Below are 27799 nucleotides of genomic sequence, written 5' to 3'. Positions count from 1 at the left end.
AGTAGAAAATGTGGCCCAAAGATCAAGAAAACTAGTTTCCCGACAAGAAAATCGGCTGGCGGGGAAAAGTGGTCTCCAAGGAGAAAAGGTGGTCTCCCACCCTTGTACCACCTCCCAAACAAGGAAAACAAGGTTCGTGCAAAAAATGAACCAACACGGATGCAAAACGAGAGTTCAGGAGGCAAAGTGCGCGGTCGGGGGCCTCGAAAACTGGCTGTTGAGCACAAAAAGTGGCGTACAACCACAAAAGTGGTCTCCCAGACCACAGTGTTCCTCTAGACAGAGGAACCAAGGTGTGTTCCAAAGAACGTGCGAAACAGAGAATGTTAAGTGGTCCCGAACCGAGGCGCACGGCCGACCGCTCCGAAAATCGGAAACTAGTCTCCAAATGGGAAGAGTGGCCTACGACCACGAAAAGTAGTCTACGACCACCGAGAGATGGTCTACAAGACCTCTCCCTCCCTCTGGGAAGAGAAAACAAGACTTAGTCCCAAACCGAGTCAAAGCACAAAGGGTCCCGAGGTCCGGAGGTGAGGCTCTCGGCCAAGAATTTTGAAACCTCGAAATGAGCATAACATGCGCGATCACCGAGCGCTCAATCGATGACTTTTGAGTCTTAAGGTCGGTCAAAAATGGGGTGTCTACAGTTGTCCCTCTTTGACAGAACTCAAAAGTCATAAGTGACGGGAGTGAATGTCAAAGCCCAGAGACGATCTATTTTTGACAAGGCCGAAAAATTAGACAAACAGGCAAGATAATCAAAGCGATGTGCCCGCAGGCAGGGGCAAAATGCAAAAGACATGCACGAGGCCGAACATAACTTATGATCATGCAAAGAAAACTGTAATGAAGCAAATATGCACAATAAATGCAACAATTTAAACAAGCGAATATAGACCAAACTACATCACATGCAGAGAGGATGTAAAAGAATTGTACAATTCTCGTTACGTCTCACACAGAGAATACAATACTGTCCGGTTCGTCTGGTCGCACCTGCTTCAAATGAACCGTACATACAATATCGTGCCTGCAAAAGAAGAAAACTTAACAGGTACAATATAGTTAGCAACACATGCTCAACGCCATGTCAAACGCGGACACCTATGGCGCCGATGGAAAAGTGCATAGCAATGCAAGTGAAACGTGCATGACGACGCATGCAAAGTTTAGGTGCATGGCAATGCTAGTGAAACGTGCACAACAATGCAAGTAGTGTGCATAACAATGCGAAAGGGATGCATAACAATGCAATCTAAGTGTGCGCATAACAATGCGGTGCACCAACAAGTGCAAGTAAGGTGAGCAAGATAGCGCGATAAAATACATGCACAAAATAACAAAACAGTGTAAATGATATACAATGTAACGAAACAATGCAAATGATATGCAATGTATTTGAGATGATCAAACCACAAGCAGTACAAAGCCACACAAATATCATAAAGGGATGGAGATGCAACATCAGACTACTTATAACAGAGAAAAGGCGGTGGGCACGAGCCGAACGATGCCTAACACATGCTAAGTGCCTACATTTTCAGTACTGGCCTCAGCCCAGCATGGATGCTTGCACGTAACAGAACCGTGTTTCAACGTGAAAGGGGTGAGAGCACATACAAAACTATGTGTTTCACAGAGAGACCACAAAGTACAAGTAATTGGGTGGTATGATACAAGTAAGGAATGATCTGCTGAGGAAAGATCATGATCCTACATGCTGAATGCGACAAACTAAAATATGATGCAATGGGTGCAATGGATGAAGTGAATAAGGCGCGTGGCCAAACCATATTTTGCCTAGAAAAGGCATAGACACAAAACAAACCACGTTTAACACAGAAATGGTGCCGTCACCCTCAAACCATGATTCCCTTAGTGGTGTGGGCGCATACACATAATCACATAATGGATATGCAGTATAGGCATGCAACATATTCTATATGCAATGCAATAGACATACTAGATGATGAAGTAGTTAGGAAGCGAAAGTACCTTACAGGGGCAATTGGTAATGACCTACCTTATGCTGCTGGGGACCTTCCCCTTCTTTTCGGTTGAATAGCAGGTACTACTTTTCTCCCTGACTATGGTCGCAGCTTTCCCTATTCTCCAACAGGGTGACAGACTAGGTTGGTTCAGTATCCAGAATTGAGGCGCATACACATGTTATCTCAATCTATGGGGCTGCCATACAGATTTCAAGCTGAGGATATACCCCTGGGTATTTAAACCGGACTTTAGTTTCGGAAATCCCGAACCTTTGCGTTCTAGGCATGAGCCATTTGAACTCTAGTTTCCACCGTCTCAGTTGGTCTCCTATGAACTCACCGCAAACACAGGCAGGTGGCTATACCAGACCACCGGAAGTCGTTCAGGCATGACAAACACCAAAGGAATTTCAGTTTTAGAGGATTTAAGGTCTCCTAGACCAGAGAGTGCACAAGACAGTGCGAATGAAGATGTAGGATTTAAAGTCTCCTAGACCAGGGAGTGCACAAGGCAGTGTGAATGATACAAAAATACAATATGCACAAGACAGTGCGATGCAGGTAAGGTGTGGTGCGCCAGGTAGCGCGAGTATAAACTGCACAAAATAGTGCGATGCACAAGAAAGCGCGAGTGTAAACTGCACAAAATAGTGCGATGCGCAAAATAGCGTGATAAAATGCATGCACAATGCAAGTAAGGTGCACAAAATAGTGCGATGCGCAAAATAACGCTATAAAATGCATGCACAACGCAAGTAAGATGCATAGCAATGCAAAGTAGACTTGCGTGATAATGCGACGAGTAGTGTGCATAACAATGCGCTTAAAATGTGCATAACAGTGCGAGAAAGGTGTGCATAACGATGCATTTTGCATTTCTTGCACACTTCATGCTTTTGCTATTTATTATATCTGCTTGTTGTGAACACATTCATATGCACAGTACTTCTGCTTATCCTGGCATACGGCTCGCAGCACAATACTGATTTGGCACGCAGCTTATTTATGATATGATGCTGACTTGGCACACAGCTCACAGCACAATATTTTGTTAATTTGGCACACAGCTCGCTTTGAACACATGGTTCGTCCTGACCACATAGTTTATTTGGGGCACACAGCACATTTTCAGGCACAAAGCTTATTCTTGGGGCACACAGATCACTTTTCGGGCACACAGCTCATTCTTTGGGCACGCAGCTGACTTTTCGGGCACACAGCTCATTCTTTGGGCACACAGCTCACTTTCCGGCCACACAGCTCATTTTCGGGCACACAGTTCATAACATAGCACACTGTTCAATCCGAACACACAGTTTATAATACAGTATTCAGTCTTATTGGCACACAACACATAACTAGCACACTGTTCAATCTGAACACGCAGTTCATAACACAGTATTCTACTAATTTGCACACGGCTCACAACACTGCTCAATCTGAACATACGGTCCATAACACAACATTCTTTTAATTTGCACACGGCTTATAACGCTGCTCATTCTGAACACACAGCTCAAAAGACAGCATTCTTTTAATTTGCACACGGCATACAACACTGCTCAATCTGAACACACGGTCCATAACACAACATTCTGTTTTGATCGGCACACAGCTCATAACACAGTACACTTTTGCATTTTGAACACACAACTCAAACTTTTGAATTTCTGAACACGCAGCTCATACTTTTGTCGTGAACAAGCAGCTCACATTTTTTAAATTTGAACACACAGCTCAAACTTTGGTGGTGAACACGCAGCTCAAACTTTTGTGGTGAACACGTAGCTCACATCTTTGAAATTCGAACACGCAGCTCAAACTTTTGAAATTTTGAACACGCAGCTCAAATTTTGGTGAACACGCAACTCATATCTTTTGAAATTTTGAACACACAGCTCAAATTTTGAAATTTTGAACATGCAGCTCAAATTTTGGGTGAACACGCAGCTCACATCTTTGAAATTTGAACGCACAACTCAAACTTTGGTGGTGAACACGCAGCTCACATTTTTGAAATTTGAACATGCAGCTCAAACTTTTGAAATTTTGAACACGCAGCTCAAACTTTGGGTGAACATGCAGCTCACATCTTTGAGATTTTGAAATTTTGAACACGCAGCTCATACATTTTCATCTGCACGCAGCCTATGCATTTGATTCTGAACACACAGCTCATACATTTTCATCTGCACGCAGCCAATGCATTTGATTCTGAACACGCAGCTCATACATTTTCATTTGAACTGAATACATCTATTCATTCTGAATGCAGGTGTCCTCCCGTTTCACACGGGGTTATGGATCTATCCTTGCGAGGGCGTAGTATGCGAAGCTCCCGGATACTGTCCGACACATTATGGACGAGGCAGGGTTTGGCCCATTCTGTACGGGATTGTCACGTCATCCAGCGAGCAGGACCCTCCTTGGTGCACTTGTAGAGAGATGGTGGGACACTGCCAACTCCTTCTATTTTTCAGCTACCGAAGACATGGCGATGACCCCATTTCATTTTTCCATGCTGACGGGCCTCGACGTGGGAGGCCGGCCAAACCCATATGATGCAGATATGGGTGAGTGGGAGGCCGCTTGGATTTATTTGCTCGGAGCCCGTCCGCCGATCGACAGATCATCGGGCAGGGTCAGGTACACCTGGTTCTCCGAGCTGTTCAGGAGGACTATGCTCCAGACCATTGGGGCCATACATCAGTATGCTCGGGGATTTTTGATGTTCCTCTTTGGGACCACACTGTTCTCCGACAGGGGGAACACAGTTGGGCTTTATCTGCTCAGTGCTCTGGTGGACCTATCACAGGTCTAGCTCTTTGATTGGGGTGGCGCTGCCCTTGCTACCGTTTACTGCTGCATGAGCGCGGCCTCCCGTGAGTGGAGGACCATAGTTGGGGGCTACAGGCGAGCCTGGGAGGTGCATTCTACCCTCTTGATTTATAGTTCTGCTTTCGAATATCTGTAAACTGCACACGGCACACATTACATTCTGTATTCTACATTCTGCACTCAGCATTCTGCATTTTCTGTATATTCTGCACTCAGCTCTCTGCACTCAGCATTCTGTATTCTCTATACATTCTGTATACTGCACACAACATTCTACACTCAGCATTTTGTATTCTCTGTACATTTTGTATACTGCACACAGCATTCTGCACTCAGCATTCTATATTCTCTGTACATTCTGTATACTGCACACAGCATTCTGTATTCTCTGTACATTCTGTATACTGCACACAGCATTCGAATTATTCTACTCATAGCTTATTCTGAACATACAACCCATTCTTGAACACTGCTCATTCTGAACACACAACTCATAACACAGTATTCTGTTCATTTTGAACACACGGGATGTAAAGAGGGAACTTACAGAAGTCGAAACACACTCAGATGCTCCGAATTTTCCTTATTTTCCTTTGCTTCGCAATCCGGAACCCATAGCTTCAGATAGGTCCTGGTTCCACTTGTTTTGAAATGACCTGGGTTGGACCCTGTGGTTTATGAAAGAACGAATTCTTATTTTGCACAAATGTGGAGAATGGCACAACACTCTGAGCACAAAACGATTTATTTTTGAAATTGAAATGAGAAAGGGGATGTCAACCGAGTATTGAGCCTACAACTGACCGCAGTCAAAATGACTCATCAAAGAAAAACAAAAGGTAAACAACCTAAAACACATCGAGTAACACTCGAAACGACTCAAAACAAGAATCGAGAAAAAGAACACAACCATCACGACACTCAAACGTACTACAAAGATGAGAGACCTCTCAGATCATGAGGAGCCAATTTCTCCGGGTATTGTTTCCCACCTTTTCTCATTTGTGATCCTCACATAACTTGGTCCTCAGGCTCTGTTTTTTTTTAAAAAACCCTTTTTTCCTCACTTTTTCTCTCAACGCACATCTCTCTATTTTTCAATCTCTCTTCTTTTTTTTATCCCTCCTTAGGTGGTTGATAGATAAATAGGAAGTTGCGGGCTCATGCCCCGCATATTCAGCTCACGGCTATTTCCTCCGGTGACGTCTAGTCAATGCCCTGGATGAAGAAGTGGGGTATCTTGACCCATTCTGGTTCGTGCTTCGCACTTGGCTTGATACCTCGCTGCTCGGAGGAAGAGAGAGCTTTAAGCCCTTTGTTGTTAGCTCTTCTTGTGCGCTTTGTGGCTAGTAGAGTGCCCTTTCCAGCAAGCATGTTGACAATGGGAGAAAAGCAGAACACCTAACTCAAATGTGCTCCTAGTTCATCATTTTGACCATTTTTTTTGTTTTGGCTTTCTACTAAAACAATTTTAATCAAAATGAGAGTTAGATTAACACGGTTGTTCGATTTTCTAATTTCAAATCATGCAAGTCAGGTTATGAGCACTGAAAATTTCCTTTTTTGGGTCCAAGAAATGGTCCAGTTTTATAAAAATGGAATAATTTTCGAGAGAATTAGTTAACCTCATTAAAAATTCTAAAAAACTATTTTTGCAAATGGCCACTACTCGACCAACGCAGGGTTTATTCTTGAGATGCATAACCTCAGATCCAAAACAATGGAAAATTGCAACTTGTCTGAATGGCACTGCATGGCAACTGAAAGTTGCCCCTAGTCTGAATAGTACCGCAGCACTGCACGGCAACGGAAAGTTGCCCCTAGTCTAAATAACGCTACAGCACGTGGCAACCAGTCCTCACAGTGACAATTACAACCAAATTCTCAGGTACAGAGAAGGCAAAGATGACCAGAACCGTCACATGGACACAGTCAAATTTGAGGTGTTTTACGGCTGGACTTCAAAATGAAGTTGCCTACGTATCCCAAAGATGGGAATCAAGCCTTACGTAGTTTGGGGTTAAGGTACACTCGGGTATTAACCTCTCCTTTTGCGCTCTAACTTTTACCAAGGCCGTCCTTCCGAGTTTTCAACCTTGCGAGCTATGTTCTTCTTTTCTTTTCAATTCTTTTCATTTCTTTTCTACTTTTTTCTTTTTCATCTTTTCCTTTCATTTTCTTCATTTTTCTTCTTTTTCTTTTTTTTCATTCTTTGCATTTTTCTTTTTTTTGTTCTTTTTCTTCTTTTTCTTGCTCTAACTTTTGCCTGGGTCGCCCTTCCGGGTTTTCGGCCCAGCGAACCTCTCAAGGGTAAAAGTGTAGCTTTGTCCATGTTGAATGGTTTGAGATCTCGGAGCCATCTGAATCCAAGAGAATGGTTGCTGTTCGTTGATGATGTAGAAGTTCATCCAATGGAAGGTGAATTTGCCCCTAGTGTTGTGGATAGGAACTTGGTTGTCCTTCTGCAATACTTTCTTCTTTCCCCCTTCTGGGATTTGGCATTCTTGCCAGTCTTCCCTGGTTTGCAGAAAAGACACATCTTTGACTCTTCGAGCGCATTTGACATTTTTGCCCCTAGTTCAAGGGCTACTTTTGATCTGGCTTCGCAAGCTTCCTTTGATCACATCTGATATTCTCGCCCCTAGTTCATGGGCTGCTTCTGATCCGGCCACACGAGCCTTACATTGTGGTTGATCGTTGAACATTCTGAATTAAGGTTCAAGGTTTGGAAGCAAAGGGGTTGAGTCTTGAGGCTGAGAGAGATCCTAAGCTGCACAATCTCAAGAGCGATTCCACACAGGTCTTCGTAGAACCACGCAAAACATTTTTTGAAACTTTTTAAGAAAACGACTAATCGCTCACGTCAAAGACAATGCAGAACCAATCTGGATCAAGCCAGGATCCTTCTCAGTACTCACATTAACAAACATGATCTCAATCATTAAGGGCTTAGCATGCCTCTCTTTCTCTCAATTGATCAATTTTTTTGCAAATCCCGAGAAATTCCTTCCTCTTTGTTTTCATCCCAATGTTAGAAAAAGTTTTGAAAACTTAGGCCAATGCAATGATTTCAAAGCACAGAAGAGCAGGTGGAATGCACTGTCATTTCATTCTATAAACTTCCTGGCATAACAGGCTCAAAGCAGAAACAACCACAGAATCATGAAAACCACAGCTGTTTCATTCAGATCTTCCGGTGTAACTGGCTCCATAACAGAAACAGACCCAAAAGAAAACAAAAGGACAAACACAAAACAAAATAGTGATGCCCAAGGTAACATCCCCGGAATCACCCGACTCCTATACAACAAGACTGACTCGATGCGACAAGACAAACCCCAAACAAAAGATTGACTTAAAGCAGAAAGACAGACTCAAAACAACATAAAAGAACTGACTCAATGCCCAAGCTAGAACGTAAAATAAACAGCATTCGCAAATGCTCAAAACAGTGTGTGCCATATGCAACATCTGGAGTAAACTGAACGTCGCCCGCAGGTGGTTCGTCCCCTGATCACATACTCGTACTATCCCCCAAGTCCACTGATCCAGTGATGATAGACTTTGCTGAGCTTGGTGGGATGATAACCTCATCATCGATCAAATCTTGCACTTCGTGGCGAAGAGAAAAGCAATTGTTGGTGCTGTGACCGGTTTGTTGATGGTATGCACAGTACTGGGTACCATCATGCTTAGCTGGAAGGGGATTCGGGAAGGGGCGAGGCTCAAGAGGTTTGAGGTGGCCTTTCTCAACAAGGATTTGAAGAGCCTTAGACAAAGGCATTTAGAGGGCATGGAAGACCTTGCGACCTCGGGGTAGATACTTCGAGGTTTGTGGATTTTTGCTGAGCGCACTAGCAAAAGGGTCGGCAAGCACTGGCTTGGTCTGTTGATTTTTCTCGGATGCAGAATTAGGGTTGGAAGAAGTAGTTCTGGTACGACGGTCCTTCTCCCAATTTTTCCTTTGGCTTGAACTACCCTCAGTTTGAGTAAGGAAGGTGTCATCCCCATTTTTTGCAGCAACTGCGAGTACCTATTGCTTATTTAGTCCCCCGGCTTTCAAAGCCTCAACAGCCTACAGAAGTTGTTCATAGGGATCAGTGTCTTCCTTCACCTTGTTCTTTCCACTAGCCTCAACTTGGTTGAAGGTTTGGGTTGCCACCTCAGTGCGAAGCCTGGTTGTTGTTGGCATGCCATTGCCTATACTTAGGATGGGTTCAAGTTGACTGAGTTCAATTACGATTCGCCCCAGTAGTGAGGGCTCCTCTGGCATGAAATTCCCAACATGTGACATGGTCGATGGTGGAGCGGACATTTTGAAGGCTAAATTAGCTACAAATCTCTGAAGATCGCCGATCATTCCCATAAGCTCGAAAGTGGTGGGCTCACGGGTTTGAAATAACTGGGGTTCCCAGATTGGACGTGCGGCCGGTGACCTAGGCGGGTGCTGCATTTCAACATCAGTTTCACCCTGCGTAGTGATTTCCTGGTTTAGTGCCGCTGCCATGACCACAATTTCTTCCGAATTTTGTGTCATCATGAGTCTGTTGAACAGAATAGAGGTGATGTGATTGTTGGCTGACGGATCTGATGAACTGGTGAGCCTGGATTGGCCCCTTTCTGCCTTGCCTCAGCGAAGGAGAACACTAGTTGCTCTCAAACGAATCTCTGAACTGAAAGAGAAAACAGGCAGCATCTCAACCCAATTTCACTAGAACAGACATAAACATAGCTAAATAACTGTATTCGACCACTGATCGTTGTTCCCCAAATTACTGCCCCAACACTGAATCTGATACCCGCGGATATAACTGATTTCCAAATACTGATACTGATGACCACAGGCCTGATACCCAAACTTGCAAATTGATACATGCATTCCTATAGAGACACTCTAAAAGCACATAGCAAGCAAGTGAGAGCCAAAATATCCCTATGTTGGGATAGGGTTTCCCTGTCCTATTTTGACAGGAGCTATGGTTTCACTATGCACAGCGGTTTCAAACAACCTATAATCGGGTAAGAAATCTGTCCTAGTTTGGGATAGTCACTATGGATTCCGATATGCACTAGGTCGAATGGTCAAAAGGGTACCCCGGTAAAAATCGGGGTTTGTGTTCCCATTGTGGCAGAGCTCGTAACCGGTTAGCCTTATGGCACGTTTCTCAAAGCGAGGTCCAGCAAACCGTTCAGGAATAGCAGATGGCAAACACTGTGCCTTAGGCACACCAATGCACGTGCAATGCAAAGAAACACATAAGTGTAGTCAAAACAAAATATCATAAGTTCGAGTCACGTTCTCTAACTCCCCAGCAAAGTCGCCAGAAACTGTAAACACGCCCGAACGTCTTGAGAAAATCCTATTTTGTTCATTGGGCTCATTACAGTTCGGACTCAATGTCACGGTTCTGAATCTAATCTCGCAAAGTGCAATGCGAGATTGATAAATCACCAAAGAGTCCAAATCTGGCAAATCGTTTTGAAAAAATTGATTTTTAGAAAGAAGTGCCAAACATAGACTGCTTTGCCAGATGTAGAGTCACCACCTAAATATTTTATTTTGGGGGAATTTAGAAAACCCTGACTCGTGTCTAAGGCCACGTGTCCGTCATCACCAAAGTTGCCTCGCCTCGGGAACTTGGGTACGATTGGGAAAGGTCATGCAATGAGCACCCCCGCTCGCCCGATCAAAGATCGGCCACTACTAAACATGATATCTTGTTTTTGAAAACATATGTGCTCTTATTCCAGTTTATTAGCCTAGAATTGCTACGTGACGTGCACAACATACAAGTATAGACTGGATCGTTTAAGTTGGAACAAAACATCTCATGTTTGTTTTTGAAAGCGGTTTGCTACTCGCAAGTAGACTAAAATGCGGATTTTGCCACCCTCAAGTAGGCTTAGAAAACATGGTGATTTGCCACTCTCAAGTGAGCTTAAAACTCGCAATCGATGAATTGTTCCAATTTAAATAATCCAACCTTCACCCACAGGCATTCAGGTAGTTATATCACATAAGCAGTTAGCCTCATGGCAAGCATGCTATCATGGCAGTCACTCACACACATGCAAGGATGCTAAAGCATAAACACTCACCGAGTACTCCAAGCCAAAACAGAAACTAATTAGTAATCAATGCATGATCGTAATTCATGTTAAGATGGCTAGTGCAACACATGCAAAATGCAACTAAGATAGGCTCGGCTATTCTAAGATGGCATATGAGATGCTACAGATAACATGTATTCAACTCAGAATTGAAATACAATGTAGTTAGTATGATGCGCCGAGCCTGGTGCATGCAAGACAGATGAATGGATGCAAACATGAGAGCATAAGGATGCTAGTTGAAACATGCCCTAAAATTAACCATCGTAAGCTGGTAAATAAAAAGGAGAAAGAAATGGGGGTTGGAAGACATGCATCACACGCACGCACACTTATTACAACAATTTTGCCTTCTCGACGGAGGATCCGAATAAATAACACAAAACCAACTAGCTAACCGAAGCTAATCTAATTAAACTAGTTATTACACAACGAAATGAATAATAAGCTACAGCTAATTATTACATAACATTAACTAAGTAAGCAATCTAAATGAGTATACAAACGAAATGAGTGTGCGCTACCTTAGCTCTGCTTTGAATGACAAAGGATGCAAGCATGCTTGAATTGCCTTGTTCGGAAATCCCTCGCGACGCCCCAACTCGGCTTTGTTTGCAATTGATCTCAGAAACTTGCACAAAGCTCCAGAGAGATGAAACTCCACCCTGGGAATCTGTGGGAAGGCTGCCGACCAGCTTATAGGCATGGGAGACCAACTGCCGACCACCTTTTGTGGTGGAAACCAAAAAAAGTGGTCGGCCTGCCAGTAAATCTGGTCGGCTGACCAGTTTCCTCTCCTAGTTTCTGGTTTTCTGCAACAAAAGGAAAAAGAGATGCATGGCAAAGTATTTGCAACACATGTGTGCACGACCATTCTCCCCATCATTGCATAAGCTCAAGGGAGTGTAGTCCTCGACCCTCGGGCCACCAATCACGCATTTCGATGCATGATGGCCGAGGAGCCGAATTGCTCGACTCAATGTGAAATGAATGCACATACAAGCACCTAAAGCCAACAACCCATCATGGGTAGTCAAGAATATCGGCGATCAAGAATCGAGGCACATTTCGTCACTTTGAGTACGAGACATCCCTCGTTTCCCGTGTTCAGACTAACTCCTATCCCGAACACAATGCAACAAACATGGCATGCACAAATGCAACTCTAGCATGCAATCCTAATGCAATGCAACTAAATGATGCAAACATGCAACGGATAACATTCAAACATGCAACTAGCATACACAATGCTACAAGCTACATGGCATGCACAATGCTCATGACACTAGCATACACAATGCACATGGAACTAATATACACAATGAGATGAACAAGGCATGCACAATGCAATGATCAAACATGCGACAACGTGGCATACTCAATGCTATGAACTGCAATGGCATACTCGATGCAAAATAGACTTAAACCAAAATGAATGGGCCTCAACCACACCCAAATCAGTGGCCAAAGAGTATGAAAACAAGGCTTCAAAACTCATGCAAACATGCCTAATGCAATAGCCCAAAGCAATAGCCCCAGGCCTAAGGCATAAAACACAACTTTCCAAATGCATTGAAAAGGATGAAATATGGAGTGCAAGGACACATGTTCCAACTCTGAAATGGCATACAAAATGACTCCAAATGATGTAAACAACTCACATAATGAATGTTGGATGGCTCAAGCACCGAAACTAGTGAAGTGTATTACACTATAGGCATGCAAGGCAATGCTCAAATGGCCAAACCAACTCCAAACAGACCCTATGCAGGCCAAAATAGGGGAAAAAGTGAACTAAGATGATGGCTTGAAAGGCACAAAAATGAAGCTCATGCAATGGCTCACAAATGGGGTATAATGATGCAACTCTCAAGCACATTGAAAGAGTGACAAACATGAGAATATGGCCAAGAAATAAGCTCTGAAATATCATTCCTCATAGTGCCAAAACATGCAAATACCTCAAGTTAAGCATGCAAGGGACCTCAAAAAACTTAAAGCTAGGCAAGGCTATTACACTACAAGTATGCAAGGCAAGCAACATTCGACCAAGAGGCCTCAAAATGGAGCTAAGGCAGCCCAAAATATGAACAAAATCAGTTTGGATCAAGGCCAAAATATGCTAGAATGGAGGGCCAAAACATCATCAAGCTAGTAAACATGATTTATACTACAAGCATATGAAGCATATGAGAGGCTACCAAACCAGCCAAAAAAAGAATCATGGCATGCCAAATGATGGCCAAAAATCCACTGAAACATGACCAATACATGCAAGAATGAGGTGCAACTTTGATAAGCTATGAAAGGGATTATTCTACACATGCAAGAGGCAAACACAAGGTGACCAAACCAGCCATAGACAGAGTCTAGGCAGGTCCCAAAAGTCACCAAAAAAGGCCTGAACCAAGCCTTGGAAGTATGAAAGTATGTGCTCCTTTGAAAGGCCAAAAATGAAAACAAACAAGGCCAAAAGAGAGAGGGTCTCCCCTCTCTGATTCAGGCCCTCAAAACTACATTTGAACCACTAAAAATCCACTGAATGTCAGTGGCTAAAAGGCCAAGCAAAGATCAACACAAAAGTCTCATGGCATGGTACAAAACAAGGCTAAATAGAGCATGCAAGAGGTTAGATGACCCTCAACACCAAAAGAGCCTTAAACAAACATGAAAAACACTTAAATATGAAGCTTTTTTTCAGTTGACAACAAAGCCTAAATATGCATGCAAGTATGGCTAAGAGGATGATCAAAATAGAGCTTAAAAAGAGGGAAAATGAGTTATCCTTGAAGCTCAGCAAAACCAGCAAGTTTTGGGACCAAAAACCAAATCTTCAACCTCTGAAAACACCCTCCAAGAACCTCAGATCAACGGTGGAGGTGTATGGCTATGAGGTGTGGTGCAATAGATCAAGAACAACACACTTTTGAACCCAAAATGTAGAGATATAGAGAGAGATATATATTTTTGCCTTAGCCATTTTTTTTCGAACCTGGTGCAAGGAGAGGGAGAGCCTCTCTTATAGAGGAGCCAAGGTTCAAGCTTTCCCAAGAAGCTAAAACAAGGGTGCAAATCCTCCACACACGTGTATGGAGGATATAGTCTGTGCCTTCCAGCTGGCACAACTGGCATCTACTCAGTTAGACAAAACAGGCAGAAACCTACCGACCAGAAGAGGTGGTCGGCCGACCACTTTCCCTGGTCGGCCGACCAAGGCAAGTGGTCTCCCAAAAAAAAGATGGTCGGCCAGTGCAATTGGTGGTCTCCACACTAAGACTAAGCCAATGGTAAGGTGGGAAACCAGAAAATATGGGCCAAAGATCAAGAAAACTAGTTTCCCGACAAGAAAACCGGCTGGCGGGGAAAAGTGGTCTCCATGGAGAAAAGGTGGTCTCCCACCCTTGTACCACCTCCCAAATAAGGAAAACAAGGTTCATTCCAAAAACGAACCAACATGGATGCAAAACGAGAGTTCGGGAGGCAAAGCACGCGGTCGGGGGCCTCGAAAACTGGCTGTTGAGCACAAAAAGTGGCGTACGACCACAAAAGTGGTCTCCCGGACCATAGTGTTCCTCTAGACAAAGGAAACAAGGTGTGTTCGAAAGAAAGTGCCAAACGGAGAATGTTAAGCGGTCCCGAACAGAGGCACACGGCCGACGGCTCCGAAAATCGAAAACTAGTCTCCAAATGGGAACAGTGGCCTACGACCACGAAAAGTAGTCTACGACCACCGAAAGATGGTCTACAAGACCTATCCCTCCCTCCGGGAAGAGAAAACAAGACTTGGTCCGTAGACCGAGTCAAAACACAAAGGGTCCTAAGGTCCGGAGGTGAGGCTCTCGGCCAAGAATTTCGAAACCTCGAAACGTGCACAACATGCGCGATCACCGAGCGCTCAATCGTTGACGTCTGAGTCTTAAGGTCGGTCAAAATGGGATGTCTACACCTCAGGTAAAACTGATTTCCCCAAAATACTGATGCCCTCAGGCGTGATACCCAGACTTGCAAACTGATACATATATTCCTTGTAGAGGCACACTCTAAAAGCACATAACAAGCAAACGAGAGCCAAAACACCCCTATGGTGGGCTAGGGTTTCCCTGTCCTATTTTGTCAGGAGCTAGGGTTTCACTACGTACGCAGCGGTTTCAAACAACCTACAATCGGGTAAGCAACCTGTCCTAGTTTGGAATGGTCGCTATGGATTCCGATATGCACTAGGTCGAATGGTCAAAAAGGGTACCCTGGTAAAAATCGGGGTTTGTGTTCCTATCGTGGCAGAGCCCATAACCGGTCAGCCTTATGGCATGCTTCTCAAAGCGAGCCTCCAACAAACTGTTTAGGAATAGCAGATGTCAAACACGGTGTCCTAGGCAGACCAATGTAAATGCAATGCAAAGAAACACATAAGTGTAATCAAAACAAGATATCATGAGTTCGACTCAAGTTCTCTAAATCCCCAATAGAGTCGCCAAAAACTGTAGACGCGCCCGAACGTCCCGGGAAAATCCCATTTTGTTCATTGGGCTCACTACAACTCGGACTCAATGTCACAATTCTTAATCTGATCTTGCAAAGTGCAATGTGAGATTGATAAATCACCAAAGAGTCCAAATCTGGCAAATCGTTTTGAAAAAATGATTATTAGAAAGAAGTGCCAAACATGGACTGCTTTGCCAGATATGGCGTCGCCACCTAAATATTTTATTTTTTGGAAAATTTAGGAAACCCTGACGCGTACCTAAGGCCACGTGTCTGTCATCACCAAAGTTGCCTCGGCTCGGGAACTTGGGTACGAGAGGGGAAGGTCATGCAATGAGCACCCCCGCTTGCCTGATCAAAGATCGACCTTTACTAACATGATATCTTGTTTTTGAAAATACATGTGCTCTTATTCTGGTTATTAACCTAGAATTACTATGTGATGTGCACAGCATACAAGTATAGGCTAGATCGCCTAAGTTGGAACAAAACATCTCATGTTTGTTTTTGAAAGCGGTTTGCTACTCGCAAGTAGGCTAAAATGCGGATTTTGCCACCCTCAAGTGGGCTTTAGAAAACATGGTGATTTGCCGCTCTCAAGTGGGCTTAAAACTCACAATCAATGATTGTTCCAATTCAAGTAATCCAACCTTCACCCATAGGCATTCAGGCAGTTATATCACATAAGCAGTTAGCCTCATGGCAAGCATGCTATCATGGCAGTCACTCACACACATGCAAGGATGCTAAAGCATAAACACTTACCGAGTACTCCGAGCCAAAACAAAAGCTATGTTAGAAATCAATGCATGATCCTAGTTATGTCAAGAATGCCTAATGCAACACATGCAAAATGCAACTAAGATAGGATCGGCTATTCTAAAATGTCATGTGGAATGCAATTTGATACATGTATTCAAACAAGAATTGAAATACAATGCAGTTAGTATGATGTGCCGAGCCTGGTGCATGTAAGACAGATGAATGGATGCAAACATATGAGCATAAGGATTCTAATTGAAACATGCCCTAAAACTAACCATCGTAAGCTGGTAAATAAAAGGGAGAAAGAAGTGGGGGTTGGAAGACATGCATCACACACACGCACACTTATTTACAACAGTTGTGCCCTCTCGACGGAGGGTCCGAATAAATAATACAAATCATTTAATTAACTAACTAACAAGCTATTTAATTATTACAAAACGAATTGAAACAAACAACTATTCTAAGTTAACAAAAGCATTGAAATGGCCTGATGACGAGGGATGCATGCATGCTCGAGTCACCTTGTTCGGAAATCCCTCACGACGCCCCGATTTGCCTCTGTTTGCAATTGATCTCGAAAACTTGCACCAAGCTCCAGATAGATGAAACTCCACCATGGGAATCTATAGGGATGCTGTCGACCAGATATTGGCCTTGGAGACCACCTGTCGACCACTTTTTGTGGTGAAAACTAGAAAAAATGGTCGGCCAGCCACTTTATCTGGTCAACCGACCAGTTTTTGCTGGTGGTTTCTAGTTTTCTGCAACAGAGGGCAAGAGATGGGCATGGCAAAGTATTTGCAACACATGTGTGCACAACCATCCTCCCTATCATTATATGAGCTCAAAGGAGTATGGTTCTCGATCCTCGGGCCATCAATCACGCATCTCGATGCATGATGGTCGAGGAGCTGAATTGTGCAACTCAATATGAAATGAATGCACACATGAACCCGTAAAGCCTAAAATTCCATCATGCATAGTCAAGAGTGTCGGCGACCGGGAATTGAGGCACGTTTCATCACTTCGAGTATGAAACGCCCCTCGTTTCCCGTGTTTGGGCTAACTCCTATTCCAAACACAATGCAACAAATAACATAGCATGCACAATGATATGAAACATGGAACATGCGATATGACTTAAGCATGCAAACATGCAAGGGACAAGCATGCAAACATGCAATGCAATGTAACTTAGCATACTCAATGCCAATGGCATGCACAATGCACAATGCTAAGAACCACATGGCCCACTCAATGCAATGTGACATGATCAACTTAACAAAGCTAATGACATGCAAATTATGCTAATGCATGCATACTCAATGCAAGACAACATAAGCATGCAACAATATGAACAACAACTAGCATACACAACGCGAATGGACATGGCATACACAACGCAATGAACCATATGGAATACACAATGCTCGATGGACTTATACCAAAATGGTCTGACCTCAGTCATGCCCAAATCAGTGGCCATAACACCAAGACTAAGGCACGAAAAGGCAAGACACACATGCACACATATTGGTCCACAAGCTAGGCAACAAGAACAGAACCCTTAGGGGCACTCAAGGGGTGACAAAAGTGGGACCATGACAAGTCTATATGCTCTAAAATTACATGCAAAGTGAAGCCATATCATGCAAATAGCTCAAATAAAGCATGCCAAGAGACTTGAAATACAAAGCTAGTCAAGGGCTTTACACTACAACCATACCAAGCAATGCTCAAATGACCTAAAGCACTCAAAAAAAACCTAATGCAGGTCAAAACAGTGGTTGAAATGGACTGAAATGATAGCATGCTAAGCAAGAAAAAGCATGCCCAAATGATGGCTCGCAAGCAGGGCACAAAGCTCAACTCTCAAATACAATTAAAGAGTAATAAACATGAGAGTATGGCAAAGATATAAGCTCTGAAATTCCATGCCAGATGATGCCAAGGTATGCAAACATCACAAATATAGCATGCTAGGGACCTCAAAACTCAAGACTAGCCAAAGCATTTGCACTATAACTATACAAAACATGAGTGATATGACCATAGCAGCCCAAAACAGTTCTAGAAAAGCCCAAAATATGAATAAAATCATGTTAGAGCATAGCCAAAATATGCTAGAATGATGAGCCAAAACAACATGCGTACAAAGCTAGTAAGCAAGATTTATACTACAAGTACATGAAGTATGCAAGAGGCTATCAAACCAACTTTAGACAGAGTTATGACATGCTAAATAATGACCAAAACCTACTGAAATGGAGCTCATACATGCTAGAAAGACATGCTACTTTGATGAGTCACAAATGGGATTGCACTACACATACAAGAAGCATGCAAAAGGTGACCAAACTAGCCATGGACAGAGTCAAGGAAGGTCCTAGAAGTCACAAAAAAGTACCTAAACCAAGCCTCAAAATAGTAGAAACACATGCTCCTTTGATAGGCCAATAATGCAAGCAAACAAAACAAGAAGAGAAGGGATCACCCCTCTCTAATTTAGGACCTCAAAACCACATGCCAACCACTGAAAATCCATTGGATTTCAGTGGTTAAAAGGTCAAGCAAGGACTAGCTCGAAGGTCTTAAGGCATGGCAAAAACAAGGCCAAATAAGGCATGCAAGAGGGTAGAAGACCCTCAACACCCAAGAGGCCTTAAACAAACATCACAAGGACTGGAAAATAGAACTTTTTCTAGTAGAAGGTTAAGCTCAAATCATCATGCAAATATGGCTAGAAGAGTAACCAAAAACAAAGCTTAAAGAGGAGAAAAGGGGTTACCCTTGAAGCACTGCAACAACAGTAATTCCTCCAGCCCAAAACCAACTCTTATGACCCAAAAACCACCTCCAAGGATCTCAGCTCAAATATGGTGGTGTGTGGCTAGGAGTTATAGTGCGAAAGTGAAGGAATAATACTCTTTAAGGCACAAAATATAGAGGGAGAGAAGAATATAGAGAGGGAGATGTATATATCACTCTTGGCCAACTTCTGAACCTATGGAATGGAAAGGGAGACCCTCTCTTATAGAAAAACATAAACTAAAGCTTCTTGGAGAAGCTTAGAGCTTGGATCCAATCCCCTCCATACACATGTATGGTGGATGAAGTCTGTGCCATCCAGCTGGCACAACTGGCATCCACAGACTCTTCAAAATCTGCAAGAAGGTCGTCGACCAGTTAAAGTGGTCGGCCGACCACTTTTTCTGGTTGGCCGACTAGTTTTTTACAGAAAGTGGTCGGCCAGCCACTTTCTTTGGTCAACCAACTAGTTTTTCTGGTCGGCAAGAAAATTCTACTTTCCAGGTCCAACTTCAAATGGCCATAACTCCTTCATATGGACTCCTTTTTAGGTCATTCTTGTGTCCACATTGAAGCCCCAGAAGTAATCTTTCAAATGGTAGAAGCCTTGCATCAAAATTCCAACTATGCAAAAAGCTATGCCTATTTTGGTGAAGCCGCGCAGTTTTGGTTCTACCCGGATTCATGCTGAACTTCTCCCAAACTAGTTTTCTTCTCTCCTTTCCTCTTTTCTTCAACTCCAAACCCCTAAACAAAAGTGTTTTGAAAGATTTTTCAAAGATTTCTTCTCTCTTTCATTCATTTCCACTTTGTCCTTGCTTGGTTTACCGAAAAGCGCGACATTTAACAAAATGCGAGTGTCGGAACATCGTAGAAACTTTATTTTCAAAACATTTTGGAAGAGAGGGTTTCAAGGTCTAAAATCTTTTGATCAAGATTGTTTTGGTCCAAAAGGGGTATGAAGATGGGATTTGACTCTCTCCTTGTCGAAGAAACTGAACCTTTGCCCTGCACACCTTTCTCCACCATGTAAAACCATCAGTAGTGCCCAAGTCTTAAGGGCGGTCAAAAATGGGGTGTCTACACAAAGCTCATGGTTTTCTATATATAGATGGCATATCTCTCATATTTCAAGGTTAGCAAATTTTGGGAGCCTCTCTCTCTACAATTCTCTCTCTCTAGATTTCTCTCTCTCTTGCTCTTTTGTGCATACAAGTAGAGATACACTTCTCCTTTGCCTAGACATCCTTGATCAAAGTTGCTTATCTTTGGGCTGAGATTCTAGGAGGTCCTCTTTGAGCTCTAGAAGGTGATTTTAGCTTGAATTTGGCTTGAATTGTTACCTAAGTTGTGTCTTCCCTTCAAGAGGTTGAAACTTCTCTTTGCTAGCTTAATTTCCTTACTTGTTTCATCATCTTTTGTGCTGTTTTTGAGCTGGTTTTCAACTGCAAAAACCTATGTTTTTCAATCCTAAAAGTGTTGGTTTGAGCCTTTCTGAGTGAGGGGGTTGTCCCCCCTTTTGGCTCTTTGGCTTGTTAAGCTTTTTGGGCTATCTTTCATCACCTTTAAATCAAAATTTTTGGACTTTTTTACCACTAATTTTCAGAGGTTCTCAGAGGCTAAAAATGTTGTTTTGAGGCCCCAAAAATAGAGGGGTTGGCCACCCCTCTTCATGCTTGTTTACTAGTACAAAAGCTCCATGTTTTAACTTATTGTCTTAGCTTGTTTTAGCATGTTTTCAAACTGATTTTGGGCTATAAAAACTCTGTGTTTTTGAGCTGAAGCTTGGGTCCTAAGGCCATTAAAGGTTAAGGGGTTGATAGCCCTTCTTTGTACCTTGTTTTGGAGGCCTTTGCCCTCGTGCTTCCCACCCTTGCATCATCTTTTTCAGAGCTCTTAACCACTGAAAATCAGAGTTATTTCAGTGGCAAAAACTCTGTTTTGAAGTCCAAAAGTGGAGGGGTTAGCCTCTCCTCCTTGTGTCTTGTTTGCATGTGTAAATAGCCTAACATGTGACCATGTTTTTCGAGCATTTTGTGACTTGATCTCAGCATGTTTTTGCTACTATTTTGACTTATTTTACCTCTGTTTGAGACTTGTTAAGTCACTTGAGGCTTGCTTTGTATGCTTGTAGTGCAATTGTGCTTAATAGTCTAGTTTGTGCTATTTGTTGGTCTCTTATTCTAGCTTTTTTAGCTTACTTCAAGCATGTTTTAGGACTCCTTTAAGTTGTTTTAGGACTATTTTGAAGTGTTTGTACCTTGTGAGCTTTGTATTGCATGCCTATAGTGTAGTGATCTTCAATAGTTTGGTGTTTTTGGCTTTTAAACATGGTTTGCATGAGTTGCTTGCATGTTGTAGTGTCTTTTCGCACGTAATTTCAGCACATACAATATCTGCAACCTCCCTCATTTCTTCACTTTTTCATTTGCTTTGAGGGTTGATTAACCTTAGGGTTGTGTTTAAGCTTGAGATTGAGATTTGTGCTTAATGGGTTTTAATGCTCTTTTGAGGGTTTCTACTAACCAACGGTATGATCTCTCTCATGCCTTAAATCATCCCTTGGTTGACCCCTCTCTCATTAGAGGACACTCACCTTGGACAAATTGACTAAAGAATGGTTTGGCAACTTAAAATGTGTAAACAAAATTTGACAAGTAAAATTTAAGCAAGTTAAGCATGTTGTGTTGCATTGCATGTGTTCAATCGAACGTTATATTGAACACAAGGACGATTAGAGCATTTCACACTCAAAGTGATAAAATGAGCCAATCTCCTTTGTCTCCATTGCCTTTGATCATTCATAACAAGGTAGTGGTCTAGAGTCTTGTTTTGTGCATTTATTGAAATTGTGCAACTTGGATCTTTGGCCATCATGCATTGAAAATGCTTGGTTGGTGGTTTTGGATCCAAGAGCGCCACTCCTTTGATGTTTTGAGATGATAAGGAGGGGTACAGTACAAATAAACCCCTGGAAAACCCTTCATTTTCCTCTGTTTGTGCTCTGTTGCAGTGTGGTAACTCAGAGCACTAGTGGCCGATAGTGGCTCACTCTTGGCCGGCAAGGCACATTTTTGGTCGGTAGGGGGCCGGTAGTAACCTCCCATGGCCGGCAGTCCATTGGTGTAATCCTCAGCATTAAATTGGTAAGATGGAGTAGAAAGATCCTGGAGTGTGGTCAACCCTGCAAATAGACCCTCTCAAGAGCAAACCGGTGGCTTTTCGGGGCGAGAACCGAGTGCATGCATATTCAACTTACCGAAACAGAGCCATCGCAATGTCGTTGCATGATTAGTTTATGTACATTTGTGTTGTAATTTAATTAATTAGTTGCTAATTAGTTAAAGTGTTGTAATAGTTAGTAATTAGTTTACTAGTTATTCATTTGATTTGTAATAATTAGTCTAATTAGTTTAATTAGATTAGTCTGATTAGCTTAGCTTAGATTAACTTAGCTCTTATTCATTCGGACCCTTCTTCGCAAGGGCATAATGCTGTAATGTGTGTGTGTGTGTGTGTATGTCTTCCAACCCCGCGTCTTTCTCCCTTTTATTTAATTGCTTTCAATGGTTAGATTAGGGATCATTTTCAATTAGCATACCTTATGCTTGCATGTTTTCATCCATTCATTTGTCTTGCATGCATTGAGACTCGGCGCATCATTCAAACTGCATTGTCAATTTAATACTTATTTGAATACGTGTTTAAAAACATGCTATCAAAGTGTTGCAAATGCCATATTAGTAGTCGAGCATATTAATTTCATATTGCATGTGTTGCATTAGGCATCTTGTATAGTTAGGATCATGCATTGTTTCTAACTAGTTTTTGTTTTGGCTTGAAGTACTCGGTAAGCTTTTACGCTTTAGCATGCTTGCATGAGTGCGATTGCCATATTGCCATGTTTTGTATGCTTGCTATGAGGCTATGTGCTTACTTGCTAAAATTGCATGAATGCTTGTGGATGAAGGCTTATTGTTTGAATTGGAACGATTCAATAAATGTAAGTTTTAAGCCCACTTTGCGAAGTGGCAAATCATGTTTTAATGCCCATCATGTTTGATGGCAAATCCGCATTTTATCCCACTTGAGGGTGGCAAATTCAAACCATTTTCGAAAACAAACATGAAGTGAATTTGTTCTAATTCTTGCAATTTTAATCTATACTTGCTTGTGTGCGTCACATACTAAAGTTAGCTAATAACCGGAATAAGAATACACGAAGGTTTTAAAACAACATATCATGATTAGTAGAGGCCGATTTTTGATCGGGCGAGCGAGGGTGCTCATTTCAGGACCTTCCCTTCTCGTACCCAAGTTCCCGAGCTGAGGCAACTTTGGTGATGACGGACACGTGGCCTTTGGCACGAGTCAGGGTTTCCTAAATTTTTCAAAAATAAAATATTTAGGTGGCGACTTTGTAATCTTGTAAAGCAGTCCAGTTTGGGCATTATTTGATTTATAATCGATTTTCCAAAATGATTTGCCGGATTGGACTCTTTGGTGTTTATGAGTTTCACGTTGCACTTGTGAAACTAGATTCAGAACCACAGGTAGAGTCGGAACTGTGAGGCCTTCTTTTCAAACCCTTTTCCGAATGGCCGAGGTGCAGAAAAAGTCAAGCCCACAGTTTCTGGTGACTCCACTGGGGATTTAGAGAACTTGACTCGAACTCATGATATGTTATTTTATTTACACTTATGCGTTTCTTTACATTGCATTTGTATTGGTGCCCGTAAGTCACAGTGTTTTTCATCTGCTATTCGTGAGTGGTTTGTTAGAGGCTTGCTTGGAAAAGCTTGCTGAAAGGCTGACCAGTTGCGGGCTCTGCCACGATAGGAACACAACCCTTGGATCTAGACTACCGCTGTACCGTTTGATCATTCTTTCACTTCTCGGTGTTTGGTGTAAGAGGTATATTAGGTAGTCTTGCTGAGGTATCCCTCTTCGACCAATCAACCTAGTTGCATATCAGAAGCCGTAGAGACTGTTCCAAACTAGGACAGTGTCACAACTCAAACCCGCCCCTCTAGGTTTAGCATCGTAACCGGCTAGTAATCATGGGATTACCGAAGGCCTCTAAGACAAATTAACGTAATATTAGGGGCTAGCGGAAGCAAATAACAAATATACATCGTCCATTGAGCTGTGCAGACTTATATGAGACAGAAAAATTTTAAACTTTTCATGTACATATATACTTATAACCCTTACGTCATAATATATATACAGATCGGACAAAAATGGACTTAGCCCCATTTACAAAATACACAAGACTTGTTTAACCAAACAAGAAAACAGAACTTAAACTTTAAATCACATAACCATAGTCGCTTGATATATCCGGAACCTCCACAGGGGGCACGTAGGTTGGCTGACAAAAAAAAAAGATTCCAGGCAGATGCCTCTAAGCTTGGTCACGCGCTTGATCACCTACATACATAAATAATACAGTGAGCTAGAGCCCAGCGAATAATAACAAAGTAAAGGGTTTTAATGAATGAAGTCCATGTAGATTCAAAAATCATAAATCAGATTCAAATTCATAATCATGTTCAGATCATATATAGAAATCATAATTCATGCCTAATCATATATAGTACATCTATTAGTGCTAACAGAGCAGATACAGAACAGATGTAGAACATGTGGTGGTTATGAATGACCAGTTCCATAAAGGAACCTCCGGGTCCTGGTAACAGAGAATAAACATGCTGAGCCCCATGATGGAGCCTCCGGTACAGGTAACAGATGGCAGACATAATAAGTTCCATAATGGAACCTTCCATACCGGGTAACAGAGAATATATATGCTGAGCTCCATGATGGAGCCTCCGGTATGGGTAACAGATGACAAACATAATAAGTTCCATAATGGAACCTCCGATACCGGGTAATAGCTAACAGATATCACATGACGCTAAGGATGCCACGAATACATTGCCAAAAATTGGAAAATCATTCATTGTACAGAACATATCATTTCAGAAAATAGATCTTAATACATCATACAGAAAATAAATAAAGGTGAATTTTACTAAGTTATTACTCACGGATAGTAGCAGAAGCAGATCAGACAGATCAAGCAGACAATAGCGCGTGACCTACACAAACACATAACATATACACATTGAAGCACAATATTACTCCCTTGATCAAACTTGACTTTCTTGTTTTCTGTCTAAATAATTCGAAGGTCCACTACACTTATTCTTTCTTTAGTCAAATGAATCAGGTTCTCATTTCACAAACCCCTTTTATTACTAAATCATTCTTTTCTGAATAAACCAATTCCACACTTGGCTTCTTAATCAAGTATCACTAAGTTAATGACTTTTTCTTTAATCAACTAATTAATGTTGATTGTTAGCTTATTAATCCTTAGTGAGCCATAAAACATGTCTAGAATGCTTTGGAAAGAGATGAGAATAAAAATGTGAATTCAATGCAATTTTTCAAAATATGCTGAAAATAGGGTCTTCACTCGAGCGCCACTTTGGTCGCTCGAGCGAACTGTAAAATTTTGGAAAAATTTTGGGAGCTCGATTTTCACGCTCGAGCGTACAACATGAATTCTGGAATTTCCATAACTGTGTTTGAACTCCAAGGTTGATACTCAAAGCCTCAAAACTTGTGTTTTTGGTACAAAATCATGGAGAACCATTGTGTAATTTAGTAGACACTCCTAATCAAAAATCACTTATTCAAAATCATGCTCCAATTGTCCAAATTTAGATTTAACTCATTTTCTTTATATCAAACCTACAATTTTAAAACATGAATTAGACTTTCCAAACTCTTGAAATTTCATGATGTATGTAAAAATAGAACCCAACTTTATTATTAACAACAAAAATCAACTTAACTATGAATTACACAAATCAATTTCTTATGAATTCAACTTGGCTTAAATTTTAACCAAAAACTTAATTTATAATCATAGATGTTCTAAAATGTGGTTATATTGAATAAAACTTTTAAATTAAATTACATGCATGGATTAAAGATCAAGATCAAGCAAATTTCCTAATTTTCAAAGCTTTTTCCTTTTTCTTTTCAAAATATGATATTGAATTAGTTCAAATTCTTTAAAATCTATGATGCATGTATCATTAGAGCATCAAAACTTACAAAATTTGTTCATGCATGTATAAATGGAACTCAAATTCATGCAAGACTACAAAAACCAAACTCAACATAATTGATTTCTAAATTAATTTCCATAAATTGAACATAATTCCATTTCTTCATCATCTTGCTAATCCCCTTTTAAATTATGAAATTGAAATTATAAAACTCTTAGAAAAGTATTTGCATGTGTGAAATTATAATCAAAATCAAACCATCTACATCAAAATCCCTTTAATTCAAAATTAAGCTCAAAATGTTCATGAATTTATAATTTACCAAAACTTGTTCTTCTTATACCCAAACATGAAATTAATTCTTCAAATCTCTTAAAAATTCATTGATGCATGTAAAGATGAAGTCCAAATTCATGAGGAATAACGCAAATTAAACTCACTTGATAAATCTTCCACATTAATTTCTTAGTCCTTGACCTTAATTCTTTTCTTTTCATTATATGTAGAATTACATACAAGTGGGTTCAATTTCTTCTTGATTTTCAAAACAATAAATTAAACATGTGAGCCATAATTTTGTTTTTGAAAACATGCAAGATATATATATACATTCTTATGTTATGCAAGATCTTCAAAACCAAGCTCAAAATGATGTAACATGAGACATGCAACCATGGATGTGAACTTAGTTTACTATTCATCATTTTCTTGACATTTCCTAACAAATTCCATGTAATTAATCCCAATTATTTCATGAACTCAACCTTTAGATGAGTTTCCTACAAGATTTTAGCTTAAATTTCATACCTAGAGCTTTAATTTGTTGAAATCTTTGAGCTTTTCCCTCTCTTTCTTTACTTCCCTTCTTGTATTCTTCTTTCCTAGGCTCTTGGATGGAGTTCCAGCACCAAGTCTCTTTCTCCCTCTCCCTTTTCTCTCACTCTACGTCCAGAATGGTTGTCTTACCAAGTGAATGGTTGAACAAAATGTAGGCTTAAAGGTTCTAGAATTTATTTCCATATACATTTCATATTAATTAATTTGAGTAGGAGTAGATTAGTTACTAATTATCCATTAATTTAATTCATCACCACTAATTTGAATTAATCTTGATTAATCAAAATTTAATTAATCATAACTAATCACAAGTCCCACATAATTTAATTGGTCCAATTGACTTCAATTAATGCCCAATTAATTATAATCAAATTTATCAATCTGAATTAGATTTTTAATTGAACCCCTAAAAGGCTCCAAATGTTAAATTAAACTTATTTTCATCTTCAATTTTGATTTCCCAAATCATTTAGGCCTTCAATTTCTGATCAGACACCAAATTTTCGTTAAATAAATTACATATTCAAATTGGACCTCCCATTTAATTCATAATAATCACAATTCTCAATCCTCATAATTTAATTAACTTAATTAACTCCAATTCGGACCTAATTAATCAAATCTCCATTTTACTAAACTGAATCGAATATTTAATTAAACTCCTACATGGTCCGATACTTGAAATTAAACTGAATCCACTCATCAATTTTCCCTTCTTGAGCCACTTAAGCTTTTAATTCTAACTCCAAAATAAATCCTCAATAGAATCATATATGAATCAATCTCCATAATTTTTATAAATCCCAGATTAAATTAGAATAATTACTAATTAAAAATTCAAATCTCCTTGATTAATTAAGGGCTAATCATTGTACGTTG

The sequence above is a fragment of the Camellia sinensis genome, unplaced genomic scaffold (genome assembly GCF_055761805.1).
Source record: "Camellia sinensis isolate YWXY unplaced genomic scaffold, ASM5576180v1 Unanchor1, whole genome shotgun sequence".
NCBI lineage: Eukaryota > Viridiplantae > Streptophyta > Magnoliopsida > Ericales > Theaceae > Camellia > Camellia sinensis.
Note: the sequence above shows the minus strand (reverse complement) of the source record.